The 20,429-nt window shown below is 35.5% G+C and overlaps 1 long non-coding RNA gene across 1 annotated transcript in view; it reads left to right on the top strand.

Moving 5' to 3' along the window:
- The window catches only part of LOC129030725 (uncharacterized), a 78,684-nt gene extending 65,796 nt beyond the window's left edge, over positions 1 to 12,888 (top strand). The window contains exons 2-4 of the long non-coding RNA XR_008500741.1: positions 1,884 to 2,035; positions 6,939 to 7,076; positions 12,218 to 12,888. This is a non-coding gene — a long non-coding RNA (uncharacterized LOC129030725). The remainder of the gene's footprint in view (positions 1 to 1,883; positions 2,036 to 6,938; positions 7,077 to 12,217) is intronic.
- The last annotated feature ends 7,541 nt before the right edge of the window (positions 12,889 to 20,429 follow it).

Here is a 20,429-nt window from a genome sequence, read left to right as displayed (position 1 = left end):
TGTGTGTTGTTCCCCGCTATGTGTCCATGTGTTCTCATCACTTAGATCCCACTTAAGTGAGAACATGTGGTATTTGGTTTTCTGTTCCTATGTTAGTTTGCTAAGGATAATGGCCTCCAGCTCCATCCATGTCATTGAAAAAGACATGATCTCATTTTTTATGGCTGCATAGTATTCCATGGTGTACATATACCACATTTTATTCATCTAGTCTGATATGATTTGGCTGCATCCCCATCCAAATCTCATCTTGAATTATAGCTCCCATAATCTCCACGTCATGGGAGGGAGCCGGTGGGAGGTAACTGAATCTTGGGAGTGGGTTTTTCCCATGCTGTTCTCATGACAGTGAGTAAGTCTCATGAGATCTGATGGTTTTATAAAGGGCAATTTCCCCGCACATGCTCTCTTGCCTGCTGCCAGGTAAGATGTGCCCTTGCTCCTGCTTCACCTTCTGCCATGATCATGAGGCTTTCCCAGCCATGGAGATCTGTGAGTCAATTAAACAGCTTTCCTTTATAAATTACCCAGTCTCAGGTATGTCTTTATTAGCAGTGTGAGGATGGACTAATACACAGTCTATCATTGTTGGACATTTAGGTTGATTCCATGTCTTTGCTACTGTGAATAGTGCTGTAATGAACATATATGTGTGTATGTGTCTTTATAATAGAATAATTTAATTAATTTGGGTATATCCATCTTAATTTCTGGATTATTTCTACTAGCTGTTTATGTCCAGGTTCCTCTGTCTTAATGTCATTATCCCACAGCCATTCAGTCAAAATCCTCAGCAATCTGTTTCCTTTCTACATATTTTAATTTTGGTTAACATTTATGAGTAATGTATACTTTGCATGTTATATAATTTTGTCCTCATGGAAAACATATAAAGCAGGTGTGGCTACTATCCTCATAAATGAAGAAACTAAGGTTTAGCGAGGTTAAGTAAAATATCTAAGTTCCCACAGCTAGTAAGAGGCAGAATTCAGATTTAAATGTACATTGATATGATTATAAAGCTTACTTTCTGGGTTACTAATCTCTCTCCAGGTACTCTTTCTGGTATCCCATAGTTCCTCAATAGTGATCCTTTGCTCTTATCCAATCATAACCTGCTTTATGTATCCTTCTACTATCACATCTTTGCTCATACCCATCTTTACCTCCATAATCTTTCCTTTGCCTGTCTACTTGAGTCTTAATCTTCAACACTCAATTCTAGTTCCACATTGCCCTCAAGCTTCCTTCTTATTTCAATAGTCCCTTATTTGCCTCAAATCTGAAAGCATGATATTGCCCTCAAGCTTCCTTCTTATTTCAAGACCCTTATTTGCCTCAAATCTGAAAGCAGGAGAGCAAGAGAGAATTTGAATTAGTAGTGCTGAGTCACAAATGCAAAGCAGCAAACCATTATCACCCAGGTTAAACATCCTGTTGACAAGTTTTATTTGGTCTGCATAGTCATTTTGCTTTTGTTTCCATTTTTAATTTAAAATTGTTTCCAAAACTTAAAAACTTTTCAACTTAATAGAAAAATACAGGCCACGCACGGTGGCTCATGCCTGTAATCCTAGCACTTTGGGAGGCTGAGGAAGGTGGATTGCCTGAGCTCAGGAATTCAAGTCCAGCCTGGACAACATGGTCAAACCCCATCTCTACTAAAAATACAAAAAATTATCCGGACATGGTGGCACATGCTTGTAATCCAAGCTAGTCTGGAGGCTGAGGCAGGGGAATTGCTCGAGCCCGGGAGGTGGTGATTGCAGTGAGGTGAGACTGAGCCACTGTACTTTTAGCTGGGGCAACAGAGCAAGCTCTGTCTCAAAAAAAAAAAAAAACAAAAAACAGAAAAGTACAGATTTTTTTTTTTTTTTTTCCAGATGAGAAACAAAGGCACGGAGAGATTTCAGTTTTGCTTACGAGAACACAGTTGACTTAGCGGAAGGGAGACCCAGATTTCCACAATCTGAATCTGGTGTTCCTTCAATTCTACTTATATGTTGCTCTGCTATTTAAGCTATATCTAAGACAGGTATGTCCTAATTAGGTTTTATTATTACTGGCAGATATTTTTAAGTATCATACTTTTTGCTTATATTTACACAGCAATTAATGTAGTACTTGATAAATATTGATTGATTCCCTGATTGACTCTTGTGCTAACTGAGGCAAAGTCAGAACCAATTCTTCCTGCTGACAAAGAGAAAGAGAGACAAATTAGTTTTACCCAGCAGTTGATAGTCACAATGTGTTGTCTGCTCCTGGAAAGTGCTCTGTTAATACCATCCTGAGGCTCTGTCCTACCATAGGGCCTGGGTCAGCCATCTTGGGCTCCCAGGTAACTGGATGGGACAAAGGAAGAACAGAAGCTCTGTGAGGTTAGATCACTTTAAGTAAAGGTCCCCAAATTAAAATGTATTCAAGGCAGACAGATCCAATTTAATCTGATTTTCTCTGGTACAGGCCCAATATTAAGAAAAGACTAATTCATAAGAATAAAATATGACTCATTAAAGAAGTGTTTAAGACACAGAAAGAAGAACCAACAATATAAAAAGACAGTTCTAAAGTTCTAGCTCTTCAATTTATTCATTGTTTTCTTTCCCTATACACAGAACAAAGAGAAGTGGGCCCACAATAATCTATTAAGCATATAAAACAAGTTCCAATTTGCTTGTCCACTAGTCAACATTGGCGGTCTGTGTTAGTCCAATGTGTTGTTATAAATAAATACTTGAGGCTGGATAATTTATAAATAAATAGGTTTATTTTGGTTCACAGTTCTGCAGGCTATACAGAAAATGTGGTGCTGGCATGTTTCTGGTATAGGCCTCAGGAAGCTTATCATCATGGCAAAAGGCAAAAGCAGAGAACATGTATGACACGATTAGTGCAGGTGCAAGAGGGAAAGGGAGGAGGTACCACACTCTTCTAAACAACCAGATCTCACATGAACTCACAGAGTGAGAACTCACTCATTACCATGGAGATGGTACCAAGCCATTAATGAGGAATCCATCCCCATGACCAAAACATCTCCCACTAGGCCCCACCTCCAACACTGGGCATCTCATTTCAACATGTCATTTGGAGGGATCATACATCCAAACCATATCATGGTCTATTATATTTAGACAATATTGGACAAGGAGGAACTTGTCTGTAATTTGAAAGTACATTATAACTTACAAATAAATTGTGATAATTATAGTAATCAATAGCCTAACAAAAGATTGTATAATTGCATTTATCTGATAATTTAAATAGAGAAAAATATATATAAACCTCCTTGTAGTAAATCAACACTTTACCTAGAAATAAGTCAGTGTAATAAATCCTAAGACTGAAATATATTGTTTTTATCTTGCCCTACAAGGATGAAATTAACAGGACAAACATTTCAAAGGTTAGAAAATTTTCCATCAAGCTTCTAAGACACTTAGTGTTATAACACCCTTTGGTACCATATTAATAATACTTATAAATAAATGGTTAAGAAGTTAGTTAATCCAAGTTTCTTGTAGCCTGTCAGCCTTAGTTGTACTGGATAGTACCACTTTCCTGTTCCTTTCTCCCACAATAATACATTATAAACACACACCACACACACACAGACACGTACACACACACACACGATAGAACAGAACAAAAAAAAAGTATATTAAAGTGGTTACACTAACAAAATCTAAAATAAAAACTGCTGGTTTCAAAAAGAAAAACTGAAATCACAACCAAAAATGTAAGTTGATCTATGAGGGCCCACATACAGGAGTCAGCAAATGTGACTGGAGCTTAATAAACGAAGGGAGGACATGATACATGGCCTTGAGACCATGAGGGAACTGGTAGTAAGCCTTCAGCACAAAAAGTAGGCACTTGGAGAACTCCAACTTTTGGGAAAAGTGAGTAAACCATGTATACCATTGGCTGACAGACACAGCAAATTGTTCTCATTCTATTTGATGTTTCAGGTACAGAAAGATATTACCACCAAAAATTAAAAGCTTAGACCTTGTTCACCCATTGATAAGATGCCCTGAGAGACGCAGTATACCAAGTTGGCAAATTAATCTAAATATTTATACAAGAATATTAACCTCGGCCGGGCGCGGTGGCTCACGCCTGTAATCTCAGCACTTTGGGAGGCCGAGGTGGGCGGATCACGAGGTCAGGAGATCGAGGCCATCTCGGCTAACACAGTGAAACCCCGTCTCTACTAAAAATACAAAAATTAGCTGGGCGCGGTGGCGGGTGCCTGTAGTCCCACCTACTCAGGAGGCTGAGGCAGGAGAATGGCATGAACCCGGGAGGCGGAGCTTGCAGTGAGCCGAGATAGCGCCACTGCACTCCAGCCTGGGCGACAGAACGAGACTCTGTCTCAAATAAAAAAATTAAAAAATTTAAAAAAAAAAAAGAATATTAACCTCAGTATCTTTGAGGTTCTGGCAGAAGTCAATGCGCAACTGGCTATTAAAGACATGTTAGCCATACAGGGCTTCCAAAAGAACTGCATGAGAAGTGTGTGTGTGTTTGTTTGTGTGTGTGTGTGTGTGTATTGAACTCAACTTTCATGAAGTGTTTACACAAAGAAACAATAGGACCCCCAAGCCATGCTCCTCCTTACTTTCTCGAGATATTTTTTAACCTGCTCAGGTGGCTGCCTTTCTCTCTCCGGGGCCTCATTACATAAGTAACATATTAAATATCTTTTCCTTTTGGCACATGTGCAGTATTCTCTATTTCAACATCTGAACCAAAACTTAGATGGCATATTGGTCTTCTCTTCCATGGAACAAATATGAGAAACTCTTCAGAAATTCCTCACGAAATATAAGAAAATTTGTTTATACAGTCACATTCTTTGAGGATAACACAATAAAATTAGAAATGAATAATAAGTATCTTCCTCCAAAGAATACATACAAGAAGTAAAAATACACTTCTAAGTAACTATTGATGCACAGAAAATTTTATAATCAAATGTATAAAGTACTTATAACTGAGCGATGAAAAATACACAGTTCAAATTTGTGAGATGCAACAAAACAGTTCTTCAGAAATTTAGTCTAATAAGCTCTTAGATACCATATTAAAAGAACTGATAAGTAAATCGTTAAAGCCTTATATCTGTGTATTTTAAAAAGAAAAAACCCTCAGAATTCATAACCTGAGTATTACAGTCAAGACGCTAGAAAAATAACAAAGTATATTTAAAAATATAGGATGAGGAAAAATAGCAAAGATAATATTAATTGCAAAAATAAGTAGTATAGAGAAACAGAAGAATAAAATTCTGGTTATTTGAAAGAAAGGTAACATATACAGACCTATCTTGAGATTGATGAATATACAAAAAATAATAGAAAATTAATTGTATTTACATTTTAAAGGCTGACAGAGCTACAATATATTCAGTAATGCGGAGCAGATAAAAGTTTAAAATAAGAAAGATTTGCAAATAACTTGCTACCAGTAAACATGGATATTTAAGTGAAAAACTAAATTTCAGAAAATAAAATGCATTTCCAAATGACTTCAGAAAAACAGACATCTCAGTTCTACTCAGAAGAAAATAATGGGTTTTGATGATTTTCTGGATTTTTCCAAATCTTCAAGGAACAGATAAACTCTAATTTCAAAGCTTATCTGAAAGCAGAAAGATAAGCATAAGATAAGCAAAAGATAAGATAAGACCACTGAAACTTTGGTGCTGGACAAAGATAATATTAGAAAAAAATATCACTGATGGATACAGACACAAAATTTGTAAATAAAATATTAGCTCTTCAAATCTAGCAACGTCTCATACATACAGTAAGGATTACTTCAAGACTATAAGAAGAATTTAATTTCAGAAAATTTAATTATATATTCCACTGTTTAAACACATTAATGGAGGGTAAAATTTTGATAAATTTGAGAATTTGGATAAATCACAATTCTCAAACATTGACAGTAAAATTACTTTGAAAAATATTTTTTTGGTATCTATTAAACTCGAAGACATACATATACTAGCATTCAGCAATTTCAGTCCCAGATGTGTGATAGAGAATTCATTATATGGGAACAAGAATGTAAAGAATATATGCATGATTTCTAATAAAGAATAGTAATGAAATTTAAATGTTAATCCATAGGCAGTAGAAATGTACATTATGGTATATTCTTATAATGTATTACTATTTGATAAATTAGATTATATGTATCCAAAAGAATACATCACTAGTATATACATTTAAATGAAAAAACAAAGTTTCATCGCTCTGAAAAGCAAGCTACTAAAGGATATTAATAGTATAATAAAAATTATGTTGCCAGGCATGGTGGCTCAGGCCTGTAATCCTAGCACTGTGGGAGGCTAAGGCGGGAGGATCACTTCAAGCCAGGAGTTTGAGACCAACCTGGACAACAAAGCTAGACCCTATCTCTACAAAATGAATGAATGAATAAATAAATACACAAACAAAGGTAGCCAGGCATGGTGGGTGCGCATCTGTAGTTTCAACTACTTGGTATGCTGAAGAGGGAGGATTTGAGCCGGGGAGTTTGAGGCTACAGTGAGCTGTGATTGCATCACTGCTCTCCAGCCTGGGTGACAGAGCACGACCCTGTTTAAAATGAACCAAAAAGGTATGTAAACTATAAAAATATATGACACAATAATGTAGACAGACCAAAATGTACTCAAAATATTTAAAGCTAAACCAGAAATATATAAACCAACTTAAAAATAGTAACTCCCTGTGTGGAAAGAAGATGGGAAGGAATGATTGGAGGCTCTAACTATGTCTGTGATGTTTTATATTCTTTTTAAAAATCAGAAATGAATATATCAAAACATCAATATTTACTAATTCTTGACGGAGCATTTATGCATTACAAAATACATTTGTATTGTGAGTGACCATATGGATAAGCTCTTTCTTTTTCAGATATGGAGATGGAAATTGACACAGTTTATGGACTGCGAGACAAGAGACAAATAGTAGCATAACTAGGGAAAGAAATTCATTTTCTCCTATCTCCAAATTCAGTATTTTTTTCAATGAAATTATGCTGACTTTAATCAGGTAGGTTTTATGTGTTATTTTAATGAGGTTCAATAGAAATATTATACTCCCATTCAGATTTTTTTCTTTTGATGAGTTCCCCAGTGTCTTTCTTACTTGTTTCATTCTGCCCTATAATAATAAGAGTTATTTACATCTCTATCTTTCCTACTCTAACAGTCCCTGGATTTCAGGGATCATGCTTTAATCATCTTTTTATCTCTATTCATCATAGTATCTTACACAGAAAAAGTCATTCAATATGTGTTTGATGAATCAAATATATTGGTTTATTCATCCAACAGGTTGAACAAACGTGTTTTGAACATTCATTATAGGTCATGTACTATGCCATGCACTGGGCTAATTGTCACAGGTAAAATGGGTGAAGGTTTAAGCTATAAAGAGTTATTTAGATGCTTTGCAACTAGCATTCATCTTGGAGTTTCTGTTACCATCACTAACCTATTTCTATAGAAATCCAAACACGTAAGGATAGCAATGTTCTCAGATTGATGAGCTAAATCTAAAGAGCTAAATCTAAAGAATCTAAAGAGAAGGCACATGTTGGTACGATTGCCCCTCAAATAATCAATGTGTTTTTGCTAATTTTACAGCATGAAAGAATTTATGTACCAGAGTAAAGCTAATCAACCCCAAAATAAAAATCTCCATGCCTTTCCTCCATTTCCATCCTTTTAAAATTTTAATGATGTAAAAATAAGATACTCACAACACTGATAACACTTAAAAAAAATTTTAGTGTTTCACATGGTAGTTTATTTCCGGGTGAGAAAGAGTAAGCCCATTCTATCCTGTCTCTTTCACTAAATACAGCTATGCAAACTGAACAGAATGCATGAAGTAGCTATTTAAGGAATGGAGAGTAAATAATATCTGCTAGATTTGGACGACTGGAATTGAAAGTACCACCGAACTATTGATTAGTTTATCGTTTTTTTTTTTCCTCTAGTCTTCACAATCTCAACTCAACACAATCCAAAACTAACAGGGCCGCTCCAGGAAAAGGTCTCTAGTTCTGGCTCAAATAGAGAAAAAGCGTCTCCCAGTAGTCAGAAAAGAATGAATGAAATTCATTTTCATTTATGTGTGACAATTATCCCAGTGCATGGCACAGTACGTGACCTTTAATGAATGTTCGAAACATGTTTGTTCAACATGTTGGATGAATAAACTAATATATTTTATTCATCAAACACATATTGAATGCCTTTTGTGCATATGACACTATGATGGAGATAAAAAGATGATGAAATTTCTCTATTTTTCTTTTCTTTTTTCTTCTATTTTTTCTCACCTCAGCCCTGAAGCAATCACCAACAGTGGTGGCACCAACAATGGCAAAGACAGGAGCCAACAAGAGCCTAATTTTCTTATAGAGAGTAATCTTTCTTATAAGAAAAACTGTGATTTCAAATGGATAAATCAAATCTTCATTGCTTTTTATTTCTGTGTATCTTTATATTGCATAGTGCAAGATGCAGGCACAATCATGTGAAATGTATGATAGACTAGGGCAAATGAAATCCCAGCTTTCTGACAAGGGCAAAGAAAAGGAAAGGATTGCAGAACCATAAAGCAGAAGAAGGATAAAAGAGAAAAACATTCATGAAAGTGACCCCATAAGTTGTCTTTGAAATTTCAGCCTCACTCTCAAGCTGCGTATACATGGATCTGATTTTAACAGAATTCCATAGACTTTGAGAAGTAAACAATGGAATAGACTACCACTCAGGTCCCCAAATGGCCAGTGAGTAGTATAACCATGGAACAGATATGCAAAACATTGCAAAAAGTTTGAAAATGAAATTAATGTTGAAACCATAATCACAGAAGTCTAGTCAAAACTTGTGGCCTGAATCTAACCACACCAAGGGCCTGCTCAAAATTTAAAAGTAATAATAAAGTAAAATTTCCCACAGGACTTCAAGAAGACTCCAAATTTTTTCTTTTTTCAGATAGGGTCTTGATCTGTCACCAAGGCTGAAGTGTAGTGATGTGATCATAGCTCACTACAGCCTTGAACTCCTGGCTTAAGGAATTCTCCCATCTCAGCCTCCTGAGTAACTAGGACAGCAGGCACAGACCACCAGACCTGGCTAATTTTTTAAAAACTTTGTGGAGATACGGTCTTGCTATATTGCCCAGACTAGGCTCCAGTGATCCTCTCCCATCTTGGCCTCCCAAATTGCTGAGGTAATAAGTGTGAGCTACCATGCCTGGGCTGACCTAGTGTTTTATAACATAATACTCAAAATGTTCAGGAGACAATCTAAAATTACTTGGTAAGCTAAGAACCAGAAAAAGACAATGACGATGTCAATGCCAAGATGACGCAGATATCAGAACTGTATCATAAAGCACTTTAAAACAGCTATGATATGCTTTAATATTTTATAGTGAATGCTTTTGAAACAAAGAAAGAAAATTTCAAAGAGAAGATGTTAAGAATAACCAAATAGAATTTTAAGAACTAAAATAAACTTTTAGTAGTCAAGTTCAATAGACAATTGGAGATAATAAAGTAAGAGCCAGACAACTTGCACATAGGTCAATAAAAAGTATTCATTCATGGATACTCTTCAGCCATAAAAAAAGAATGGAATACTGTCTTTGTCAGCAACTTGAATGAAACTAGAGGCCATTATTCTAAGTGAAGTAACTCAGGAATCAACAAACGACCTCATGTTCTCAGTTATAAGTAAGAGCAAAGCTATGGGTACCCAAAGGCATTCAGAGTGGTGTAATGGGCATAGAAGACCCAGGAGGGAGAAGGGTAGGAGGGGAGTGAGGGAGGAAAAAGATACCTATTGGGTACAATGTACACTACTCAGTTGATAGGTGCACTAAAATCCCAGACTTCACCACTACGCAATTTATCCATGTAACCAAAAACGACTTGTATCCCTGAAGCTACTGAAATCAAAATAAATAAAAATAAAAATAAAGAATCACCACTGTCAAAAAAAAGCATTCACTCAGAACTAAGAGGAAAAAAAAATTTCTAAAATAAGCATGTGAGACAATAACAAAGTATAAATATTCATATTATTATAGTCTAAGGAGGGATGAATAAAAACTGCAACATAGAAAAAAAATTTGAGGAAATAGTGAATGAAAACTTCACAAATTTGGTGAAAGACATGAACCTATCAATTTAAATTGAGAGATCACCAAACTTCTAAACTCATAATAATTTATGCACAAACACATTATAATCAAACTGCCGACAAGCTAAAGACATATATCCTGAAGACAATCAAAGAAAAATAACATTACCTAGAGGGGAACGATGATTCAAATGTCTTTGGATTTCTCATCAGAAACCATGGAGCCATATATGCGAAAGGGTTGTAAGCAAATGAGCGCTAAGTAAAAAATTACCATCTTGCTATTTATTCTTAAAAGCATTGATGAAATAAGAAGTTTACTAAAGTAGTATTGATTGTGAAAATTATACGAAATTTCTGATGTGCCTATGTAACCTAAAATATGAAATCCAGAATATAGTTTGTTCAATTTTTATGGAAAGTGACATTTAACAAAGAGTAAAGCAAGGATATTTTATTCCCCGATTTTTGTGTGCTTAATCAGTCTTTACTTAGTTCTCATCATTACCGTAATAGGTACTCAAAAGTTCAACTTTTAAGCCAAAGATTGTGTTTATGAATTCTGTAACTTAGCACTGTATTTTGCTTTAAAGCCTGAATATTAAAACTTCATGTGAAATTTCTCGTCAAATAGTTATAATTTCTTTGAAATGCCAATTTACTAATGTAACTTGGGCAGTCAGTTTTGCAAAGTGGGCTATATCTGCATTGCAATGAGTTTATACTAATTGTTTAGTATATAGAACACAACTTAGTTTCCTTATTTGCAATCTGTCTACCCTCTTTAGTGAAATGTTTTGAAGTCTTTTACTGATTTTTTAAAGATGAATTGTTTGATTTCTTACAAATCAAACAATTGAGTTTTGAGAGTTATGTTAATACAATTTCTTCATTAGATATGTCATATTCAGATATCTTCTCCCAGCCCTTAGCTTAATATTTATTCTTTTCTCAGGAACTTTGGAGAGCAGAAGTTTTAAATTTTGATGAGGTCCTGTTTATTGTGGTTTTTTATTTCTATTATGTATTATGCTTTTGCTGTAACGCCTCAGACCTCCTTGACTAACCTAGGTCACAATGATTTTTCTCCTTTATATTCTTCTAAAAGTTTAATAATGTTATGGTTTAAATTTAGATCTATGACTATTCTAGTCAATTTTTCTACAAGCTATAAAATGTAGGTCATTGTTCTTTTTCTTCCATATGGATATTCAATTTTTTCAACACTACTTGTTAAAAAGATTACTCTGTCTCCACTGAACTGCTTTTGCGCCTTTGTCAAAAATTAGTTGACCATATTTCTAAATCAATCTGTGATCACTTTACTTTGTTCAATAATCTAGGTATTCATTGCTTTATCATTATCATTTGAATTATTATAGGTTTATAGTAAGTCTTAAAGCCAGATGTGATTCCTCCAACTTTATTCCTCCTTTTCAGTATTATTTTGGCTAGACTATTTTGTCTTTCCATATAAATTGTAAAATCTGTTTTTCATATTTAAAAACAAAATCTTAGATACTGATTGCAACTGCATTAAATCTTTTATTATTCTGAGGAGAATTGACTATGTTGAGTCTTCTGATCTATAAACACTATGTTTCTACATTTATTTAGATCTTCTGTGATTTCATTTATTGGAATTTTTAAAAATTTAGAGGATACAGATCCTATACAAGCTTTGTTATATTTATATCAATTATTTAATTTTTGGAAATACTGTAAATGGTTTATTTTACAATTATTAGCTGCTCATCTATAGTAAAACAGGTAATTTTGGTTGTTCTTGCATACTTCAGCCATACTAAGCCCATTTATTAGTTCTAGAAATATTTTTATAGATTTCTTGAGATTTTTTATGTAGAAAGTCATGCCATATGTGAATAAGAACAGTTTTGTTTTTTCTATTCTGTATGCTTTTTTCTAATCTGCATGCTTTTTCTGTACTTTTCCGGCTTTATTGCACTGTTTAGAATTCCACAGGACAATGTTGAATAGCATACCATGAACATCTTTTCCTTGCTCCCTCAGGCTGTGGCCAGCTCTCCAAAATGTGACACAAATGCTGGCTATTGGAAGATAAGCAGAAATGCACAGGAATGGTCATGTTGTCCAAAGGAACATGGATGGAACCTTACAGCATCTGTTATAGAAACTACAAGAAATGCATCTTTACTCAGAACACAAAATAGTCAAAAGCAGAAAGTTGGGAAAAAACGTATCTCAGGCAAATTCTAAAGGAAAGGAAGGTAGTATAAGATATATAGCCATATTAATATTAGATAAAGTAGAATTTAACACAAGGAGAACTACCAGAAAAAAATAAGAATATTTCATAATGATAAAAGTTTTAGTCTACTAGAAAATGTAACAATTTTAAATTTGTATGCGTCCATCCCATAATCTCAGAATATATTAAGTAAATTAGATATAACTTCATAGGAAATACACAAATCATAGAGGTTTTAACACATCTCTTTTAGTAACTGATAGAACAGATAAAGTTATAGAAGACCTAAACAATCCATTTAACAAATATCAAATAACTTCAAAGTACAAAGTCATTTCAAATAGACCTGCAGCATATTAAAAAAATGTTTCATGTGATCAGCCTTAAAGCCTCGGAAAATTTTAAAGGCTTTAAATCATGTATAACAAAGGGGACTTAACTTAGAAACTAATAAAAATAACTAGAAAACATCTCCTAATGTTTGGAATATGTGACCTTTTTAAAAATAGATCAAAGAAATAATCACAATGGAAATTATAAAATAGTTTGAGTGTGACCATGAAAATATGGCATATAAAAACCTGTGGGATACAGTTAAACTCCCCCAAAGATGCGTAGGTTATAGCCTCAAAAGCATATATTAAAAGTTTACAAACACAAAAATCCATGATTGAAAAAACCATCACAAGAACATGGAAAAGGAAAACAAATGAAACCTAAAAGATACAGAAGGAAGGAAATAAAGAGCAAAGATGAATGAGATAAGAAAAAAAAAATACAGCCAAGAAGACCAGCAAAGGCATTTCCAAAGGTCCACTTGATGTTGGTCATTACAAATGTAAAGTAATATCTGCCAGCATAATGTGTACATGTATGTTTCCATTAAATTCAGCTTCCCAAATGCAGCCAATAAAAAAATGGACTGTTGCCTTTACTAGTGCTGGTGTTTTTCCAAAAGACAAGAACTGAAAATAAAGAAGACAGGAGAGAGGGAGATGGGTATGGAAGGAAGTTTTGGTAATGAGACTGTTAACAGCTAAAACAGGTAAGGAAGGATGTAAAGAAATGGGGGCATATTGACAAATGATGTAACATCAATGGACTGAATAGGGCAGTGTAAGAGTGGAGGGTCTGAAACTGAATCATGAAATGAGTGGTATAGTTTTCACCAACGACATTCTTTGTGTCATAATCTCTGGGAATAAATACATTGAGTTATAGTGAAACAGTTTGTTGGATAAGAATGGAGGTGTGAGATTTAGTCCAAAGTACAGAATATTTAGAATTATGCAGAGATAAGTATTCTTAAAGAAATTCCCTTCATAAGCACTATAACTTCATGTCATGAATCATACAGGTTAAAAATCTCCATATAGATATCTCTAATATTTACTCTCTTCAACAATTATTGTAATCTCTCTATATATTCTAAAGATTTTATAGAACAAATCTATGGCTTCTTCAAATGCATATTATCAGTGCCACTTTCAAATAGACTTTCTGAACTTTTCTAACTTAGGACTACAATGTCCCTTCTTCCTCTAAACAGCCACTCAATGTCTCATTTTCTATGCATAGAAGTCCAAGACTATGGTTTACTTTCATTTTAAAGAAAACTTACGGAAATAAGACTTCGATATCATTGTTATTTATTCTCACCATAAGAATTGTACAAAGGTTTTTTATTAAACAAAAATTGCTGTTTATTTTGCATGCTGCCAAATGATATTCCTGGATTTATTCACTCATACATGCAATGCATGCAATGCATGCAATAATATTTATTGAGCTCTTTTTTACATACCTGGTATTTTTCTAGATAATAAGCAGTGACAGTGAATAAAAAAGACCAAGTTCATACCCTTATGAATCTTATATTTTAATTGGAGGAGACCAGTGATCAAAATAAATAAAAGCCAGTGAATTTGAATGGTATAAAATGAAAGCAAGATAAAATGATAGACGGAATAACGGTGGTCTTCTTTTATATAAGGTGGTCAGAAAAGACCTCACAGAAGAGGTAATTTGAGAACAGAGACCAAAATAAAATGAGACAGTAAGTTATAGGGATAAGGGAGAACTCAGAGTCAGAGAACTGTTCCTAGTAAATTCAAAGGCCTGAGACAGGAACATACCTTGTTGTTTGAGGAATGGTTGCAGCAAGCTAGTATGGCTGGTACAGTGAGCTCATGAGAGAACGCTAGCTATAAGGTATGAGAGGAGAAAGTAGAGTTTGGATAAATAAATCACGTATGGCCCTAAGTTAACAAGTTGCATTTTATTCTGAGTGAGCTGGGGAAGGTTTTGGAAAATTTTGAGCTTAGGAAGTTATTCTATTGGAATTCCATTTTTTAAAGAAACACTGGCTTCTTTAGAGAGAATAGATTGTAGGGAGATAAAAGCAAATGGATGAAGACCAGTTAGTAAGTTGTTGTAATAGTTCAATTGAGATAATAGTATATTTGTATCAAAGAAGATATGAAAAGTAATTAGATCCCAGTTAATTTTAAAGAGAGAACACACACATTTTGCCACTAAATTGGATTGAAATTGAGAGGGGATTGTGAAAGAAGGAGAGGAATCAGGATGATTCTATGTTTTTTGTCCTTAAGCTACTATGTGAATGCAATATCCATTTACTGAAATGGAGATGACTGAAAAAAGCAGAGTGAAAATCAAGATTTCACTTTTGGTGGATTGAATCTGAGATGTCTTTTATACATCCAAGTGCAGAGATTGAATATGAGTCTGAATTTCATGAGAAAGATCAGGGCTGAAGATGGCATTTAAAGCAATTGAATTAGATGAGTACATAGGGTGAAAGTAGATAGAAAAGAGAAAAATCTGAGAATTGAACATCTAAGATCTGTGATATTGAGAGGCTGTGAAGATGAGAGTGATTCACCAAAAGAGATGGTAAAGAACAACCAGAGCATAGGAGAATAAAAAAAGGGAATATTGTCCTGGAGGCTAAATGAAGAACGTATTTCCAGAAGAAGTCAAGTATGGATTTTGCTACTATCAAATAAAATAGGAGAAAGATAAGCCAATGGACTCGGCAAGGTGAAGTTTACTTGGTGACAATAACGACAAAAGATCTGATGAATTTATGGAAACAAATCCTGATTAGAGCAGAGTCAAAAGCGAGAAAGAAAAACAGCGATAGTGAATATAGACAATATTTTAGGACATTTTCTCTAAAGGAGTGCAGAAAAGTGGGGTGGTATCTGGATAAAGATATCGGGATAAGATAATTTTTTACGATAGAAGACATTGTAAGTGAATTAACACAGGAACAGAAAAACAAATACCACATGTTCTCACTTATAATTGGGAGCTAAACATTGGATACTCATAGCCATAAAGATGGCAACAATAGACACTGGGGACTACTAAAGAGGGGAGAGAGGGAAAGAGGGAAAGAAGGGCTAAAAAACTAACCATTGAGTACTATGCTCAGTACCTGGGTGATCGGATGAATTGTACCCCAAACCTCAGCATCATGCAATATACCCATGTAACAAACCTGTACATGTACCCCATGAATCTAAAATAAAAGTTGAATTTAAAAAAAAAAAGACATCGCAGAATTTTTACGTAGAGAATCAAAAAATTAAGTAGGGAGGAGGAAATCAATTCTCTAAGATGGAAAAGGATCAAGTGCAGGAGCAATATTCATAAGTGAGTCAGAGGAAATGTCATTTACTGTATATATGGAGAGATGGACCTTAAATAGAAGCCTGGAGAGTCATCTGTTCCAGTTGGAGTAAGACAAGGTATACGGGTTTAGATGAAAGTAGGTAGTTTTAATGCTAGAACTATAGAGACATTACCTTCTTATTGTATCTCTTTTAATAGTAAAATATGGAGCAAGGTTATTAGCTAAGAATAGAGGAAGACTGTTAAAAATTTGAGAAATGAGAAGATATAAAATAGTTGTCTCAGAAAGTGAGGGAGTGAATTGACTTGGGAAATATAAAAGGATTTCTAGATAACCCAGTGGCCAACTAAAGGTTTGTGGTCATAATTTTAAACTGAGTTCAGCTAAGAGTGGTCGCTCATGCCTGTAATCCCAGCATTTTGAGAGGCTGAGATGGGAGAATTGCTTGAGGCCAGGAGATCGAGACCAGCCTGGACAACAACATAGTGAGACCCTGTCTTTACAAAAAATTTTAAAAATAGAAAATCAGTTGGATGTCATGGTGCACACATGTGGTCCTAGCTACACAGGAGACTACTAAGGTGGAAGCACTGCTCAAGCCCAGGAGTTCAGGGCTACAGTGAGCTATGATCACATCACTTCACTCTAGTCTAGATGACAGAGACTCTGTTACTAAAAAAATTAAGTGAGATCAGTCAACCTGAATATTTTTCTCCAGTTAAATTGTAGGTACTAAGAAGATGGGTCAGTCAGTGTGGCGGTCTTATCAAGTTGGTACGACTGAAGGGAGAAAAGGAAAACAAAGATGAGAGAGCTATCTGTGATCGGTCTAATGAAGCAAAGACTGATAAGGAAGAACGTGAGGAAATGAGTCATGCAGAGCGCTAATGTGGTGTGTCAATGGATTTGAGGGCCTGGTGGAACAACAAAAATAAAGGGAGGCACCATAAAAGGGGAGTCTGCCTATGGAACATTGAAAATGGAGATTATAAAACGAATGCTGTTATTGCAAATGGCAATAGCTTTGGTCTAATCATAGAAATGGGTTAGCTGATGTCATTAGAAGACAAGATAATTGGAGGTGAGGAGACCCAGAATACGGGAAGGATCGTTTTGTGGATACTGAAGTCATCAGTTATAATGACAGGAGTGGTGGCGAAAGAGGATTAAGCAGGTACTAAAATCTTCAATGGAGGGAGTGGGAGCAATTACCAAAAGGAGAGCAGATGACTGCAGCAAGGAAGGTTAATGGGGTTTTGTTTAACCATAGGCATTTCAATGGAGCTGGCATATGAAAAAAGTAGGAGAAATTGTCTTGAAGGAGAAGTGAAGAGCCAGAACTACATCTACTCAATCTCTAAGTCCAGTGCCACATAAGGTGAGAGAGAAAATACAACCACCATTTGAGAATTCTGCAGGGCAAGCAGAGACCTCAAAAGAGAGCCGGATTTTATTTAGAGCCTTAAGAGAAGAAGTTGAGGATACAAAGGGCTTTATTGATTACAGACCATGAGTTATGGAGAAAAAAATTAGAATGTCATGTTTGGATGTAAGATTGAGTCGGAGCAGAGGCTGTACAAAGCTACATGGAGTGCAGGTAATGAAAGATGACCCATGAATTGTGCCTTTCAGGGTTGAGGGGGTTAAACAGACAGGCATATGTTGGGTTACTCCTGATTATATCTTGGAGGCAGGTGGATCATCAGTTTAACTGCATGCTACTAAAATGGGTGACTGGTTTTAAGCACTTTGATGTGGAGAGGACTCAGTGAACTACACAGGACAGAGCTGTTGTCTTGCCAGGATGATGCGGCATAGAAGAGATGATTTTAAAGACAGTCGTCTCCCTTAATGTATCTTTCACATAACTGTATTCCCATAACAATATTACTTCATCTCATTAAATTTAAAAATATATATCCTAAACAGAAGTGTTTTTCTAAATGAAATGGCCATGACCATACAGCATACTGAATGCTTTCCAATTTCCAAATTAAAGAAAAACTTTATTCTTCTGTTATGCTTCTAATTTTAGCTCAGCCAAAGGAGCGAGACATGTGTTCAACATGTTTTCTCTATTTTCCTTTGCTTCTCTAAGATGATGACAATTTCGAAGGAAACTACTTGAAGTAATTTGGCCTCAAAATTAGAGTGAAAGTCACTGAAATTTCTGAAACACCCTAGAAGCTTTTCATTCATGTTTTACCTATGCCTTCCTTCTTTACTGTCATTTTTTCTCTTTGAAGAAGACAATGATTTTGAGATTCTCTGACTAGTAAAACCTTATCCTAAGACCTTAGTCTGGTATTATTCTGGCTTTTAATTTTAATGCTAGAAATTTAAATTAAGCATCCAGATCAATTAAAAGTTCTGATCCCAGGAGGAAAAATATTGTTCTCCCCAAAAATCATTAAAAGCTAAAGAACTAAGAACGCAAAAACTGAAGAATAAAAATACTTTGAACAACTCGGATTTTCAGTTAATTTTGGAGAAGGACTCATGGGCTTAAAACACCTCCAATCATTTTTATCTTGATATCCTCCAGGGATTGAGTGCTCACTGAAAAGCAGTGTATCTGCAAACTTTTACTTAGATACACTGTTAAGTATATAGATTTTCATTTGGTTATTTTTTTAAGGTAAAATATAATACTCCTCAAAATTTAGGAAGAGCTTTTTGTTGTTCCTTCTGTTTGGGCATAAAATATATTTGGCCTCATAATGGCTTTGGTCTTCAATTAAATCTTGCTGTCCCTTAAAGAGAGTGGTTCAGGTATGCTCTTCCCTATACTCCTCCCTCTGCATGACTACAGTAATACATGCATTTTTCATTACATGTAGAACACAGAAAAGTTAAGATAAGTACATACTGGCCAGGTGCAGTGGCTCATGCTTGCAATCCCAGCATTTTGGAAGGCCAAGGCGGGAGGATCACTTGAGCCCAAGAGTTCAAGACCTGCCTGGGCAACAAAGTGAGACTCCATCTCTATAAACAAACCAGCCAGGTGTGGTGGTACCTGCCTGTAGTACAAGCTACAGGGAAAGCTGAGGTGAGAGGATCACTTGAGCCTGGAGGTTAAGGGTGTAGTGAGCCCTGACAGGCCTACTGTACTCTAGCCTGACAGAGAAAGAGGAAGGAAGGAGGGAAGGAGGGAGGGAGGGAGGGAAGGAGGGAGGGAGGGAGGGAGGGAGGAAGGAGGGAAGGAGGGAGGGAGGGAGGAAGGGAGGGAGGGAGGAAGGGAGGGAGGGAGGAAGGAAGGAAGGAAGATGGAGGGGGGAAGGGGGAAGGGGGGAAGCAGGGAAGGGGGAGGAAGGGGGGAAGGGGGGAAAGGGGGAGAGGGAGGGAGGGAGAGCGCGGCGGCGAGAGCGGGGTGCAGGGAAGGCCAGCTTCGCCATTAATCCACAAACTTCTGCTGAGTTTTCTCTGTGATGAGATCAGGACAGCTCTTACCTGAAGGACTCTGAACCTGACTCCCACTTCAGCCTCCCATGTCGCTTGTACTACAGGCAGGAACCACTACACCTGGCTTTTATTTGTAACTTATTTCACAGTCACTTGGTAATCCCTTATTTTTGAAGACTTGTATATATTGAATGTCTCCTTATTCCTAACATATTAATATGTTGTACAAAATTATCTTAATGATTAATCTATTACATGCTATTGATAGCAGTCTGGGTAAGGCCCCAATAGAAAAGCTTGTCTTCATTAGCTTTTCTGTTTCATTATACCATTTTCCCTTCTCCTATTCCAAATCCTGTTTCTATCTTAGGAGATTTTACCCTTCAGTATATTTATCTTCAATTTGTATATGCTTATTTGTATAAATGTGTATAAATGAATAAGATATGGCATTGATTTATGTATGTTTTAAATTTCATATATACTTGTGATATATCTCATTCTATTTCTCACTTTCTTGCATGAAAAATGCATGTAACAATGTTTTGAAGACCTCACCCATATTGCATAAGTATATCTAGTTAATTTTGTTCTCAATTCTGTATAGTATTCTATCTTAGGTATCTGCCACATTTTACCTTTTTTCTTCCCTGGAATGACTAATATGTTGGCTTCCAATCTTAGCAATAAGTGTTCCGTATGTTTCTTTGTGCTTCTACGTGACAGTTTCTCTGAAGTGTGAATACCTAGGAGCAGAATTTCAGGGTTCTAGGGAATACACATAATTAGTTTCACTAAGTACTGCCAAGTATTCTCCAAAATGTCTATATTAATTATATTCACATCAGCTTTGATAGCATGTTAATATTAGTAATTACCTATTTATAATAGCATTGCAATTGCTCATTATTTTTATTATTTTAATGGAGAAATTTTAACTTTGATATCAA

This window comes from Pongo pygmaeus, chromosome 12, assembly GCF_028885625.2.
Source record: "Pongo pygmaeus isolate AG05252 chromosome 12, NHGRI_mPonPyg2-v2.0_pri, whole genome shotgun sequence".
Classification (NCBI taxonomy): Eukaryota; Metazoa; Chordata; class Mammalia; order Primates; family Hominidae; genus Pongo; species Pongo pygmaeus.
The sequence above is the reverse complement of the archived record's forward strand: the minus strand, read 5'-3'. Positions and strand labels throughout refer to the sequence as shown.